Source organism: Lampetra fluviatilis, chromosome 10 (genome assembly GCF_964198595.1).
Source record: "Lampetra fluviatilis chromosome 10, kcLamFluv1.1, whole genome shotgun sequence".
NCBI classification, from domain to species: Eukaryota; Metazoa; Chordata; class Hyperoartia; order Petromyzontiformes; family Petromyzontidae; genus Lampetra; species Lampetra fluviatilis.
The window spans coordinates 12,817,210-12,831,235 of NC_136284.1; the positions used below are offsets into that span (position 1 = coordinate 12,817,210).

Consider the following 14,026-nt stretch of genomic DNA (forward strand, 5'->3'; position numbering starts at 1 on the left):
ACGGGTTTCCACACTATTGCTTTGACAAATATACACACACACAAGCATACCACTGAACTATCTCAGCACTACAATGCAGTCAGAAACAAAATGATCCCAAGACTCACAGATGTTTGTCGAGTAAACTCACCATAATCCACAATGTAAATCCCAGTGAAGTTAATGGGAACCTTTGCCTGCAGCGGAAATACGGAGTATTTCTAAAAAGGTTACACGAGGCCGCTGTACCTTTTCTTTTGTAGATGTTACAGTGATTACGTTGGGAACATTTCCAGCCCTTCTTTATGACCATTCGCGTGAGCTGTAACGCTGCATCTGTCTGCTTCTAGTAAGGGCCGACAGTTTCACTGGCACATTCTGGGCACGTGTGTTTCAGTGGCGTAACAATTGTCACCCACACCGCCTTACCGCGATGCAATAAAGGGTTAGTTTGCGCGCGATTCTACTCAATAATCGATTACTTTTTTGTATTGTTGTGAATGTAACAGCCTCCAGTGGCTGAAGTGGGGGCTAGGACGCGGTGGGTCACAATAACCCATTACATAAGACATACATGAATTTAAAAACGTGGACTCTTACGCAGATGATTCAATGCAGGTAATGTGAAGTTAACAATCAATGTTAATTAATGGATTGATGCATCATTACACCAGCATTGCTTTCATGGCTTTATTTTCGTGATTTCGAAAAGTGTATTGGTTTAGCCATGTTTGTTTGTTGTAGTACAGAGTTAGACTGATGGCCTTAATCTAAGTTGTCTTGTGGTTGTTGTTGTTTGACTTGCATCCCACTGGGATTTTTGCACACAGCGTTGGTGTACGGTGTTTTTTCTGCAATGTTTTGCTGTCTTTTCTTGGATTTTCTGTTTGCACTCAGTCACATATTCACTTTAAGATGTTTTTTTGTTCATGTTTTTTGTTTGTTGCGGTTGCACCGATTCAAGAGCCGAATGGCTCACAGGGCTATACCTAATAAATGAACTTGAACTTGAAATGAACTTGAACCCAGTATATACAGCGTGCTTCAAAAAAATGTTAACACTTCCGCGAATTTGAAACAAAACCACAAGAAATATGCAGCTTCCGGGCTCTGGAGACCACCTGGAGAAGATTCCAGGCACGCGTTGACAATGATGGTGAACAAGTGGAGACTGACTTTTTGAAGCTATTAATACGCATTTGTTATCATGTTCCAGTGTATTTTCCATTCTTTTTACATTAAACACAATAGTCCCATGTAAGTGTTAAAAAATAAATTTTAAGCACCCAGTATATATATGTGTGTGCACGTTTTGTGTCACCTATTAACATCACGTGTACAGATACACCTGCCACTATGCCGCCACTACAGTCAATACGTCCTATGGTATGTTTGTTACTTTGCTCAATTTGGCTAAATAAAATTATATCTTCTGTAAATAAAGAAGTACATTATTCGAGGGTGGTCAATATTTTTTTGAGAAAATACTAAAAAAAGACACCCCAACTAAAATTACTTATATTTGTACTCATTATGTTACACAACAAGTGCACTGATGTAAAGCTGCTTGACAAATCGGTCACAGTTCCTATGATCTCTGTTTCAATGCTTTTATGGCTTTATTTTGGTGATTGTGAAAAGTTTTTCGGTTTGGCCATGTTTGTTTGTTGTAGTACAGAGTTAGACTGATGGCCTTAATCTAAGTTGTCTTGTGGTTGTTGTTGTTTGACTTGCATCCCACTGGGATTTTTGCACACAGGGTTGGTGTACGGTGCTTTTTCTGCCATATGTTGCTGTCTTTTCTTGGATTTTCTGTTTGCACATAGTCACTTTAAGATGTTTTCTTGTTCATGTTTTTGTTTTTTTGTTTGTTGCGGTTGCACCCGATTCAAGAGCCGAATGGCTCACAGGGCTATACCTAATAAATGAAACTTGATGTGTTTATTATTATTGAAAGCTTCACAGAGTCCCATGACTATTGTTCAAGTTGGTCTTGTCTGGTTTTCACATTCGGGGGCAATGTAGTCACAATTGAGTAATTTGCAGGTAACGTTTTTCAGCATTGCACTGTTTTGTCCAAGAGCAGTTGCATTTATTTTGTTCTCTTTGCTATGCGATGAAACTGGAGAACTCAGATGAAAACCTATGCAGAACAGGGGTTGGATGTACAAACTCCAAACGGAAAAGCACCCGTGTCAGGAATCGAACCCGGGACCTTATCGCCGTATTGAACAGGTGTCATCACTGCACCACCCTCCCATCACATATTATTACATGTGAGTATGAGACGTCTCAAAGTGTTTATTGATAACACCTGTACTTATTTTTTAAAGTTTATGATTGATTCACTAGCAAAGAAGAAAACACTAGGCAGCGACTATATGCTGTAGCAAGCTATTATTGCCAATTTATTTTGCATTTAGTAGAATTATATCTGACCTATGACATAGCTTGTTCTTATTGTGGTTATGTAAGTTGGATTGACGGTTAGAATTTAGGTAAACTCTTGGGACAGCCAACTGGCACATCAGCAGTGAAACACAGAACACAATGCAATCAGTTTGTAGTTCAATTATGTTTGCCAAGGGTCCTGAAAGTAAGAACTTGAATTTTGTACATTGTGCATCACGTTAATGTCTTTTTTTCCCTAAAGACAAGTTTTTTTTTAAAGTTCTTTCAAAATGAGTTGCAAATAAAAAGAGGCCAATCTTCCAAAAAACGTGCACTCAATGTTCCGCATCGGACTGTTGCCATTCGTGAGCATGCCTCGCTTCAAAGTTTTTTACTTCGCTGAACTTTGAGAGAGAAAGAAAAAAAAACATGTTGGCATCTAATTCAGTGTTTTGGCGAACAATGGTGAATTGTGTCAAAATATAATGCGCCTGTCTGTGTTGCTAAGGAATAGAAAATAGAAGTGAGAAATCTGGTCAAGAATAAAAAAAACATTGAAGAAGAAATCCCTCACATTAGCATATGGCATGTAAACACCTAAAAACACAACTTTATTGCTGCACTGAAATTCCACTGCAACTCACTTTTGACAATGCACTCGATTAGTTTAATAGCACTTAGGATATTTATTACTGACAGTACCAGGGTGTTAATTCTATCATATGTTGAATTTCATGTCGAGTTTAGAAATACTTGGCTTTTATTCTTGTAAGGTTATGCAGATGTGTACCGAATGCACATATAAATTTTGTAGATAGCCAAATAAATAACAAACATAGTTCGCACACAGGCACATCGTTTGACAGCATTGCTTTCCAACGAACAAAATGCCGACAAAAAAATTAAGCTGGAGGAATATTTTTTTAATTTTCTTTTTGTCTCCTTAAATAATTGAACACATACTATATCTGATACCACGACTAAAAGTATTTCATGCAAATGTCAGTAGGTGTGAGAAGTCAACAGTCATTAATAGTACGTGCATTGTTTTCACAACCACATTTAATTGTTTTTACAAAGTCTCTCTCCTCACCTTTACATTAGGTAGCATATTACTGGACGTGTACATGTCAACGAATATTTATTTGTACATATCCTTCTCCCTTCAGACGCTAGATCACCCCAACTCCTTATCCCCCCGTCTGCACAACATCTCCCGCGTCCACTATCTACTCACGCCAGCTGCCGCTGAGGCTCTCACACTCGCCTTCATCACATCCCGACTCGACTGTTGCAACTCTCTCCTCTACAGCCTCACCATATCCCTCATCTCCACACTCCAGATGATCCGATATGACAGTGCCGGAGAACCACGACAGCTCGCTGACCTTGTTCAAGGAGCATTCACCATCAAGCGAACGCCGGTCAGCCTCGCAGGCCTTTTGGCTCACCATCTAACAAAGACGGTCACCGCATCGCGGACTATCGGATGCGCTTCTGCGGTCGTCTGGAACGTTCTTCCGGTATTAGGAAGCCTACCGGAGCTGTCCACTTTGACATCTAGATTGAAAACTAATTTCTTTAGAACTGCTTTTTGTGTTTAGTTTGTTGTCCTTCACCCGCACCTCCGATTAGCGCGGTTAGCTACATACAGTAAGAAAGAAGTTCAATAAACATACGACCCAATACCCTCTGCAGGATCCCAATCCTGCTTCAACACCACATTCACCATCTTCAAGATGCTCCGGGGACTCGTCCCCTGCTTACCTCTCCCAACCACCAATCTATACTCCACCAACCCCGCACCGCTCCTTGAGCTCTCGTCTAGGTACAAAGGTTTTCTGTCGAAGCCCCCAGTCGCTCAGTGGGAGGTCGCTCATTCTCCTCTGCTGCCCCCATTGTCTAGAACTCCCTTCTCACAGCGCCAATGATTGAACGGCTCGCTATATAAAAATAAATATGCCCACTGTTTCGGCATGGCGTCTTGAGCCGCGGGCACATTAATATGGTATATAAATACAACTTTCATTGTATTATATACAGGATATTGTGTACAGGAAATCCAACAATGTGATGTATCCCCCTGGTATCAAGTATCACCTAAGGTGTCATAAAGCTATAATAATTTATTTATGTTCATATTGATTCAATTACATATTTTAAAAAAACATTCCAGCTCAAACAAGCTCGTCTCAGCTCAGCTCATCTTAACCACCAACACTGGAAATCCCACATTGCTTTGACAGAGGCTTTTAATGACATTTAATTTTGTTCCCATTATCGTTCAGCTGCAAACAAAAACAACATACTCCACAAGTCGACTTAAGGATAAGTGCCCTGCAACGAGTATTACACAGCAAGAGGGCCCGCAGTCAGTAAACAGGAAATGATGTTCTCCACGAGATATCGGGAGCCTTCGCATAAACAGGAACAACCGGTGAAAGGCAGAGCATGGGGTGGGGTGGTAAGGCTGCCGCAGACAAAGCTTCTTGCGATCCACTCAAACTCCCACACCCCCCAATCCGCTCCCCCCTCCAACCTCACAAGACCTCCACTGCCCCCCGCCATCTCACAGTTCCCGACATCCTCTCACCCCGTCCTTGTCAAATCCTCGTACAACTCCCTCCCTCTCCTTATGTTGTCCGCCAAGTCCACCAGTTCCCTGTCCACCACACTCTAAAAAAAGCTGTTTCTGAGTAATCCATGTACTTCTCGCCCCGCGGCCTCCGCCCCGCCTCTCTCCCCCTTCCCACTCACCCTCACCTCCTCCAAACCGATTGTTGCACGGCCGTGTTTATAAGAAAACATCGACTGAGGTTTGGAATCGTGGCTCGGTCCTTTCGTAAACAACAACAAAAACTTCTCCCGCTTATCAGGAAATGCCAGACCTCATTCTCTACGCAACACTTTATACGGCTTATTGGTATTTTGAACACAAAAAAAGTATAAAATGGGACCTCTTTGGCAGTATCAAACCTATTCTTATTTTTTTCATTAAAAAAAAGTTGTTGTTTTGCTCAGACACACATTTTACCGTCTGTGTCTTTCCCATTGTCCTTAGGATTCTGGGAACTTTTGCGATGCCCTTTTGGACCCACTGCTGACTGTCTTAACAGAACAAGGTCACAAAAGAAACAGAATTCAAGTGCAAAAAAACAACAAACTGCTGTGCATTTCTATCAATGGCGTAACAGCTAATGCTGTTATATCCAACGATAGCCTGCGTGCAAAGAAATAGCATACTACAGCATATTTAAAGGAAGTAAATTCGTGTAAAAAAAACACATCAGTATTACATTTACAACCAATAAAGAATCTACCTGATACAGACACTTACAGGGACGATCTGCACATCAGCTGATGTGCTGCAAACTGCTGCCTTATCACTAATCTGCTCAGTGGCAGCGTTTTGTGCTTCAGCCTGGAAATGTAGCTCATGCATCAAACCACGAGGTGCACAATTAAACAACGCAATGCGCATCGCAACCAAACCACGGAAACTAACACCAATCCCTTGGCTCCCCGTTCTGGTGAACATTCTGCTAACAAATATCCCCAGAGACACGCAAACTGCAAGGAAGCTTCAAATCTAGAATGCAAGGAAGTGTACACGATTCCTTGCCAATGACAACCAAACACCTACCCATCAACCAAGACGTCTGCAATGTAGCTCACAGACGACTCAAGTCCCGATCCCCCTTCTGTGATCGCTCTGTCACCATCCTAGAATCTCACCCAGATCCAGAAGAGTGCTGGCGAACAGTGGGACAACACAGACTTGCAGAATAAACGCCTTATTGTTGACCCGAGACATCTCACCTCCCGGCTTTAACGTTTCTCGAAGAAACTGGTGTAAATATCAACCACATCAGAAACATTAACGGGCCATCTTCTTGGTTCTTTCGGTAAAGTCACGTAGAATGGAAATAAAAAAAACATAATAAAATAATTATCAGACTCTGTCTTCTCGACAGACCTGTTCTTCACCTGAGGACGGCTGCTTGCGTTGTGGCCGAAACGTCGTGATAATTATTTTATTATGTTTTATTTTTTTATTCTTTTTATATTTCCATTCTACGTGACTTTACCGAAAGAACCAAGAGATGAATCCCTGCAGTCACGAAAGCTTTAAGTCGAAATCATTGTTTCTCCTCTTATGTCTCGGTAGCAAGTTAAAGACAAGACACAGTAGGGCGACTGTGGCCAGGCAACCCAAACTATGGACCACTGTCATCTGCGCTGCTTTGACAACGGATGAACTACACAAACTCTCTCCTGAAACCCTCTCCCTGGCTAACAGATATCGACAGTGGCATGTATCTCCTGGACATAGTTCCATAGGCAAGAACGGAATCATAATAATGTGTCGACCAGTTTTACACGCGAAAAACACCACCAGAGCGATATCGCATTTCATCTTCCATGAAAATATCTTGTCAACAGTTTGACTTTAAGATTACATTCAACGCACGTGTTTGTGCGGTGCAGTGGTAAAATCGAAGTTTACTGCTTGCAATCCTGACTGGGAGTCAACTCAGCACATCATCCCTCCAGGTCGGTAAAACGTATTCCACTTTGCAACAAAAAAAAAGCATGAGTGGATTGCCTCGCCTCTGGAAACAAAAAGAGATAAGTGCTTATCTGCACTTGAGGGGCAATTACTTGACGTGAATGTGTACGTAAGTATGCATACAGACTTAAGTTAACGTGTATGTCCGTGTCCACGTATTTGTGAAGTATAATACTGGCACATATGAAGTGTGTGCATATCAATACCATCCATAGATTGTCATCATCATCGCCAGGCAATGTCTATCTATAGCTGGATGAAGGCCTCAGCACACATTTGCCATCCCTCATGGTCCAGTGCTGCTACCATCCATCCCACCCCAGCACATGACCTGATCTCATCGCTTCATCTTCACAGTCATCAGCCGCTTGGAAGCATTCTCTACTTTGCCCAAACATTCACCAGGCATTCAGTAAAAGGTAATCGTGTGTGCCACATTCATTGAATACATGTTCATAGAAATGTGCACACTCTATGTAAAACAAGTGCTAAAATGTAGTTTGTATACTCAAAAGGTATTTTTCCCTTTAAATCATTGTGTTCAACGAAAGAAATGCATGCTATTTTAAAACACTATCAAGAATATTGCTTGGCAGGAAGGCTTCCACTGGAAGAAGCTCTCCCAATGGGTATTTGGCCTACTTCTTCCATGCTATCCAGATGTCTTAGAAGAGGTGAGAGTCCCCACACTTTACCCCACCGCACGCCGATTGACGAACTCCGTGGTGTACCCGTCCATGCTGCCGGCTGGGCAGAGGCGGCGGGGGAGATTGTACAAACTCGCCGATTGTTTCCACTGCCGTGCTGTGAGATCGAACTTGTGACCTCGGGGTTTAAAGTTCAGTGCACCAACCGTCACACCACGGCATCGGCATCCCGACCTCGTGGTAGATGCGTGTAAAATGTATTATGTTTCGAAATTGTTCCTCAACACTACTAATTTCCATTCGCTCTCAACGTTTCGTATTAGATAAAACGTTGTTCCGTTGAACACGATCTGAACATTTCCTCTTTTTTTCTGCAGCGCTTTCACTCGCAAGCTGGAGGCTATATTTATTTATTGCGCAATAGGGATTTTTTTTCCTTTTTTTCTCATCCAGTGCCAGACCTTGTTCAAGTGTTTTTTTGGCACTTTTTTTTTGCCAAGGCCATTTACAGAAGAGCGCCGTTGATAAAGATCCGGGTTTCAGGATTTTGGCCCGCAGAGTAGAATGCTGTGTAAGTACCGTCTGGCATTAATTACCGACTCACGGGAGTAGTGACGACGGTGGGATGAGCCGTGCCCAGAGCTCGTCTGGCTGCTGCTGAGAAGCACACAATCACCTCTGTGGGAGTGATCTACACAGCGCAGGTGTATCCTGGCATTGTGAGAACACAGTTTGACTACAGGGAGCACTGCCATACACCCTACACGCACGCACGCGCGCGCACTTTCAATAGATGTGTCATTGAGACGTATTCCACAAGATACATTCCCATTGATTCCCATAAGATTCTGAATAATTAATTATACGTTTTGAGTGTGAAATTAAGTTAACTGTTTCATCTGTACATTTATACAATTACTGCTCTTTTAAAATAAATGCAATGCTTTATTGTGACGATCGTGTGATTTCACGCTGTTGTTATCGATCAAAGCCCAATTGCTACCGAGACATAAGAGGAGAAACAATGAGTTTATATAAAGCTTCTAAGTGGAATATACATTGCTCCTCAAAGAGCATGCCACTATCGTTTGTCGTTTGACATTGTTTAAAGTTAACCAGAAAGAAAAAAAACCTTATTGATCGTTAAAAAGCCATGAAACTACCTAAACATGTATGTGGGTAGTGACAAAATATTTATTATAAAAAATGGAGAGCTTAAATTAAAGCTCAACTGAGTTATATAGCTCTTTTTCAGAAGCGACCTGGGCACAAATGATAGTTCAACGAAGTGGTTTATCACGTGAAAATGTTTCGCAGCCAAATACTCTAAACGCATGTTTATAACTGTGGAAGGAAAAACTGGAGGACCCGGAGAAAATTCCATGCGACCACGGGGAGAAAGAGACATTCAGACTCCAAATATACAGAAGGGCCTCCACTCGACGATATTGTGGCCAATTCTTTCACTCTGACAAAACGTTTTGGAAGAGTTTGGAGTACCCAAACTTTACCGCACCGCACGCGACCTGCCGTTCGACTAACTGTGTTGTACCTATTTATACTGCTGCGTGGACTGAGCAGAGGCATTGAAGAAACGTGCCCATTGTTTAAACTGCCGCACCCGGAGATTGAATTGAACCAATGACTTTTGGATTTCAAGCCCAGTGTGCTAACGATTGTGTTGAACACGTAACTTAAATTTTAGCAGCGGTAAAAAAAAAACACCTGAATCACATTGCTTTGCACTGAACCACGATGATTTCAACAAATGCCTGATATGCGTAGAGGTGTGTGTGAGACATCGCATGCCTTTATTCACCCTTGCGTGTTCGCCGAATGCCATTTGTAGTTTTTGTTGGCAACGTCTTTAGTTCGGGAACTCAGCAAAACCTGGAGCCCGTGAGAGCAAAACACACACCGTGAAAAGTTACTTCATCAGCATTTACTTATTTGTCAATTCCAGTGCTTAAAACATGTTTATTTTTACCAATTTCCTTTATTTATTTTAAATCTGTGCTTTTTTTTTACGTGAACACAAAGGGAGTGGGTTACCATAACAAAGCTCTAAGGAGGCTTGACAAACCGCTAGGCCGTAAGTTATGGTGCAGGATGTTTAATTTTAAGAGTCAAGCGTAAAGTAACTTAACATGTAAACATTTCTCTCACCTTAAGATATTTCCATTCACGTGTACAGTAGTGACATTCATATACAGGCCACAGGTTATTCTAAGTGTTCGATTGTTTTTCCTATGGCATTTTATACTTTGCATGTGCGCAGACGTTTCATAATTCAAAATAAATTCAATGGTGGGTGCCTCTCCTCATTCAGTCGGACATTGTGGCAGCGAGCGTCTCCATTGGTGACCCTGAGCCGTTGATGGAAAATTCCACATTCTCATGGCAGAGACCAGCCACTGAATGGAAAACGCTGACAGTGACACCGGGCCAGATGTTTAAAGGTACAGCTGCAGCCCGGCAATTGCTTGCTTGCGGCACTGCTGGCGAAAAGGTCTCCACTCGAGGGAGCTCTAGAGGACCCCTCTAGAACAGTTTGGCCTACTCTTCCACGCTGACTAGATGTCTTGGAAGAGGTGAGAGTAACCCACCCGTTACGAGCTCACACGTGACCTGCCGATTGACTGAGGTGTTGCCAATTTTATACTGCTCGGTGGACAAAGGTGGTAGAAGAGATTTGTCAAAAAAATGCCCCAAAGTTTCCTCGCAGGGAGGCCAACTGGTATTCATGGAGAAATGTACAAGAGCATCATAGTAAATGGAATACCACAGTGGTGGTATCTGCTTCCTGTTCGATTGTCACCTCAATGCTAGACTCGGCTGGTGTCATAGGTTGGAGCTCAACACGTGATGCTATTGGCTTATTGTAACATGGTGTCATTGCTTTTATAAGTCAGCTGAGTGTAGTGGATTGTCCTCTAATACCCTCCGATGAATAACTCATGGCTACTGTGTAAGTGTACCAGCATGTCCAAACATGTTGGGAAGAAGAATTTAAATAAGCCGTTTAGAGTGCTTTGCATCTGTTACACCCAAGTATGTCTCATTTGCACGTAGCATAATGTATATAGTGTACTGCACATGCAAGCTGAAGGCCCCTTCCAAAGGCCACCGTGTTGCTTGCGAATAGTCTCGCAATCGTTTCTTGTAACGGTACATTTAAAGCGTGTGTTGGCGAGCGCACTGACTGCTATTTCGGTGCTTGGAATCCCAGGCCGACGGTGATGTCGTCATGGGATGATGGGATGATTAATATCTAGTGCAATCGCGAGCGCTGTGCATAACTGTCAATCAACTGTCTCATCAGTGCGTTCTTCAGTTGCAATTTCGAGTGGCCTTGATTCATCGTTAGAGAAAGTCGCAATTAAAATGCAGCCTTCAAATGCATCGGGCCAAACCCTTATCTGGGTTGAAATGTCACCACTTAAATAAACAGGCCAACTCTGGCTGCCTTACCGGCAGGACGTAATTATTTCCATGGAATACGCCCACGTGACGTCAGAAATCTCTGAAAATGATCAGCTCTCGCAAGACCCATAACATACGTCATGACAATACAATGCCCTTATAACAATAATATATATATAAAACTGTGATATAATTCTTCATGTAACTGATATAGTTTCTGGATGAATAGAGCTTTCAAAATTACCTAGAATGTTGTTTTAATTCACGTTAATATATAAACACCTACTGAGGGGATACATTATGGGGTATGTATTTAAGTGATATGCCAACAAACATTTTTTTTGTATTTGTTTTTTTTCTTCGAATATTTTAGCCACTTAAAGCAATGGGTGGGGTGGAATAAATGCTCCTCTTGAGACTAAACTAACTCTTTGAGTGTTTTATTAATGTTTTGAGTAAGTTAACGTTTCATTTAAAACATTATTTTTCCCTTTCAACAAAAATTAGTTCAGAGTTAAAATCTACTAAAACTAATAGACGGGGGGTTTGTAATACAACAAAACAAAGTCTCAGCTGTACCAGTGTAATATATTTTCCATAAACATGCTTGAAATTGTTAGTTTTGGGAGTGTGCACATTAAAACATTACGTTCTAATTATATTTTGCAAGGCAATGACATTGTGCAATTTATATAAAAACTAAACGTTTTATTTTTCTATGGGGAATTGTTCATGCATGTCAGTGATAAAGCCATCGAGGTTGACGCCACAATACACCATATATTTTATGGTAGGGTGGGCTAAAATAAATAATTACACGTGTGTGTGTGTATGCAAGTGCGTATCCAGGATATCCATATATATAGCATCGATAACATTTTTAACTTATGTGGTTAGCACACTGCTCTATAAGCCCCATGACCCGAGTTTAAGTCCTGCCTGTGACTTACACGAGTGGCAAGTGATATTTGAATTGATCCTGGCACCCCAAACTCCCATCCCACCCCCGTCACAATGATAAGTGGAGTGAACTGTGGTCAAACAACCTCCTTGACCATCACAGTGGGGGGGGGGGTGCTTAATCCAGTATTGAACGGGCAAAATACTACCGACAATTATTATCATTATTATTTTAATGGTGGGATACAGCTATGTTGTTAATTAAGAGCTTTGAGATCTTCGTAAAATTATTAGTTGAAATCCGATGCAGGTTTGACTCAACCTATGAACTCTGCTTGGTCGGTAAAGGGATCATTCTCAGTGTGAGGCTGTACCACGAGTTCCCGTGTAGAATTTAAAACAATGGCTCAGGACAGCCAGCAGAGATACTGTCCAGTACCATCATACTCTATGTGCTTATGCACACATAGACACACAAACACAAAACAATCGCCACCCTAACTTAAAACATCATTTGTTGGGACACAAAGTTACAATTAATTGCGGCTGCCGCTTTTATGATGCACAGAGTGCAAGCAAAACATTTCATTGTCGCGAGACTTGCGTGCACGAGACAAATGAACGCACCCAAGCCTCCGTGCTGCCTCCCTCCTCCGTAGCTATCTTGCGGCAGTGTGAAACAAATGCAGCATTCAGCATTAATAAAGCAGGGGGCCCTACGTAATCCTCCTTCCTGCCTCTCAGCGTGGGATTTGCAGCGGCTCAGACAGAAGCTTAATCAGCAAGTTCCAGCCGGAGAGGGAGACGGATGGCGGGGGGCAAAGGAAGCTGGGGGGGGGGTGTAGGCAATGGGTAGATGGGTAGGGGGGTGATAGGTAGCCAGTGGGTGGGCAGGTTTAGTGGAAACACAGGAGACTGTGGAGGAGGGGCTGTATTGTGGGGAAGGGTTGAGGCAGAGGGGGGGGGACAGGAGGTGTGGCTTTCGTTGTATCTCAACCACAGTGGAAGGCACCACGTGTCCCTTTGTTCGACAGGGCAAGTACGTCTAGATTTAGACTCCTGTGAAATCTGCTTTATAAAAGACTTCTGTTTATATATAGACACGCACACATACTTTTACATTAGTGAAACCCCCGTGAAGACATGTTCTCTGCAGGGTGTTCTTAGTGTGCTGTGATTTGTACAGATGCACACATGTTTTTAAAATTAAAGATGCTTAATAAATTGTAGAGCCGTGTCACATAGAGGAATAAAAAGCATAATATCCCATTGCTCACCTTCTACACAGAGATTAAAGTTTTGAAGTAAAAAAAATCTAAATTTTGCAAAATTCAAATACTAATCTTCAGTTATGTATTCTGAGTATACCTTACATATTTAAACGATCTTTCCTATCAATAGGCCGGGTGAGCTTCGGAGATGAGGGTATCTTGCCTTTGAACTTTGAACTCATCAAGACATTGGTGATCATCAATCATGAGCCATCAACCCTGCGAGGCATCACGAGAAGGATACAACCACCGTCTCCTCCTTTCGGCTTCTGTGCGTCCGTGTGTCATCACAGAGTAGTGTAACAACAGCTTACGCACACCATTAAACTCAGTTAAAATATGCCACATTGGCTTCATTCATAATCCACTTAGACACCATTGCAGACGTAATCAACGTTATGATTAAATACACGCAAAACAGAAAAGCGTTTCTAAAAAGCAAAAGAATGGGTGGTGGGGGAGTTGCAAAAATATCTGTACGTGGCTAGGTATTGTGCAATTTAAAGCCTCTTTAGCTACCAGCATAATTGTTTAGGTAGTCCTGTGTAACTCCTGGCACTTTTCCTCCACTCAAAATTTGCAACCCGGAGGTTGGTAGATCTAAGGAATGTTTTATTTTTTTTTATGAAAGAATTAAAGAACTTCCTGAAGGTATCCATCTGTTATCCCAGCTCTGTGCATGGCTTTGAGTCCCCGCCTATTTATCCTGCGCCGTTTCCTTCGGGCTCTCGGTTAATTATTTACAAAGCTGCTTACGGCCCAGTATTTATGGGCGCAGGACTGGCTGTTCCCAGCGCCAAGATGAATGGGACGGCCGCGAGGACTTTATTGACTCCGCTCGGTGG

At 42.2% G+C, this 14,026-nt stretch overlaps 1 protein-coding gene across 1 annotated transcript in view; it reads right to left on the reverse strand.

Annotated features, from left to right (window-relative positions):
- The window catches only part of LOC144934590 (zinc finger E-box-binding homeobox 2-like), a 195,538-nt gene extending 182,972 nt beyond the window's left edge, over positions 1-12,566 (reverse strand). The window contains exons 1-2 of the mRNA XM_078860561.1: positions 12,538-12,566; positions 9,407-9,477 (exon numbers count right to left, since the gene is read on the reverse strand). The gene's annotated coding sequence lies outside the window, so the exon portion shown is untranslated. The remainder of the gene's footprint in view (positions 1-9,406; positions 9,478-12,537) is intronic.
- Positions 12,567-14,026: the final 1,460 nt, after the last annotated feature.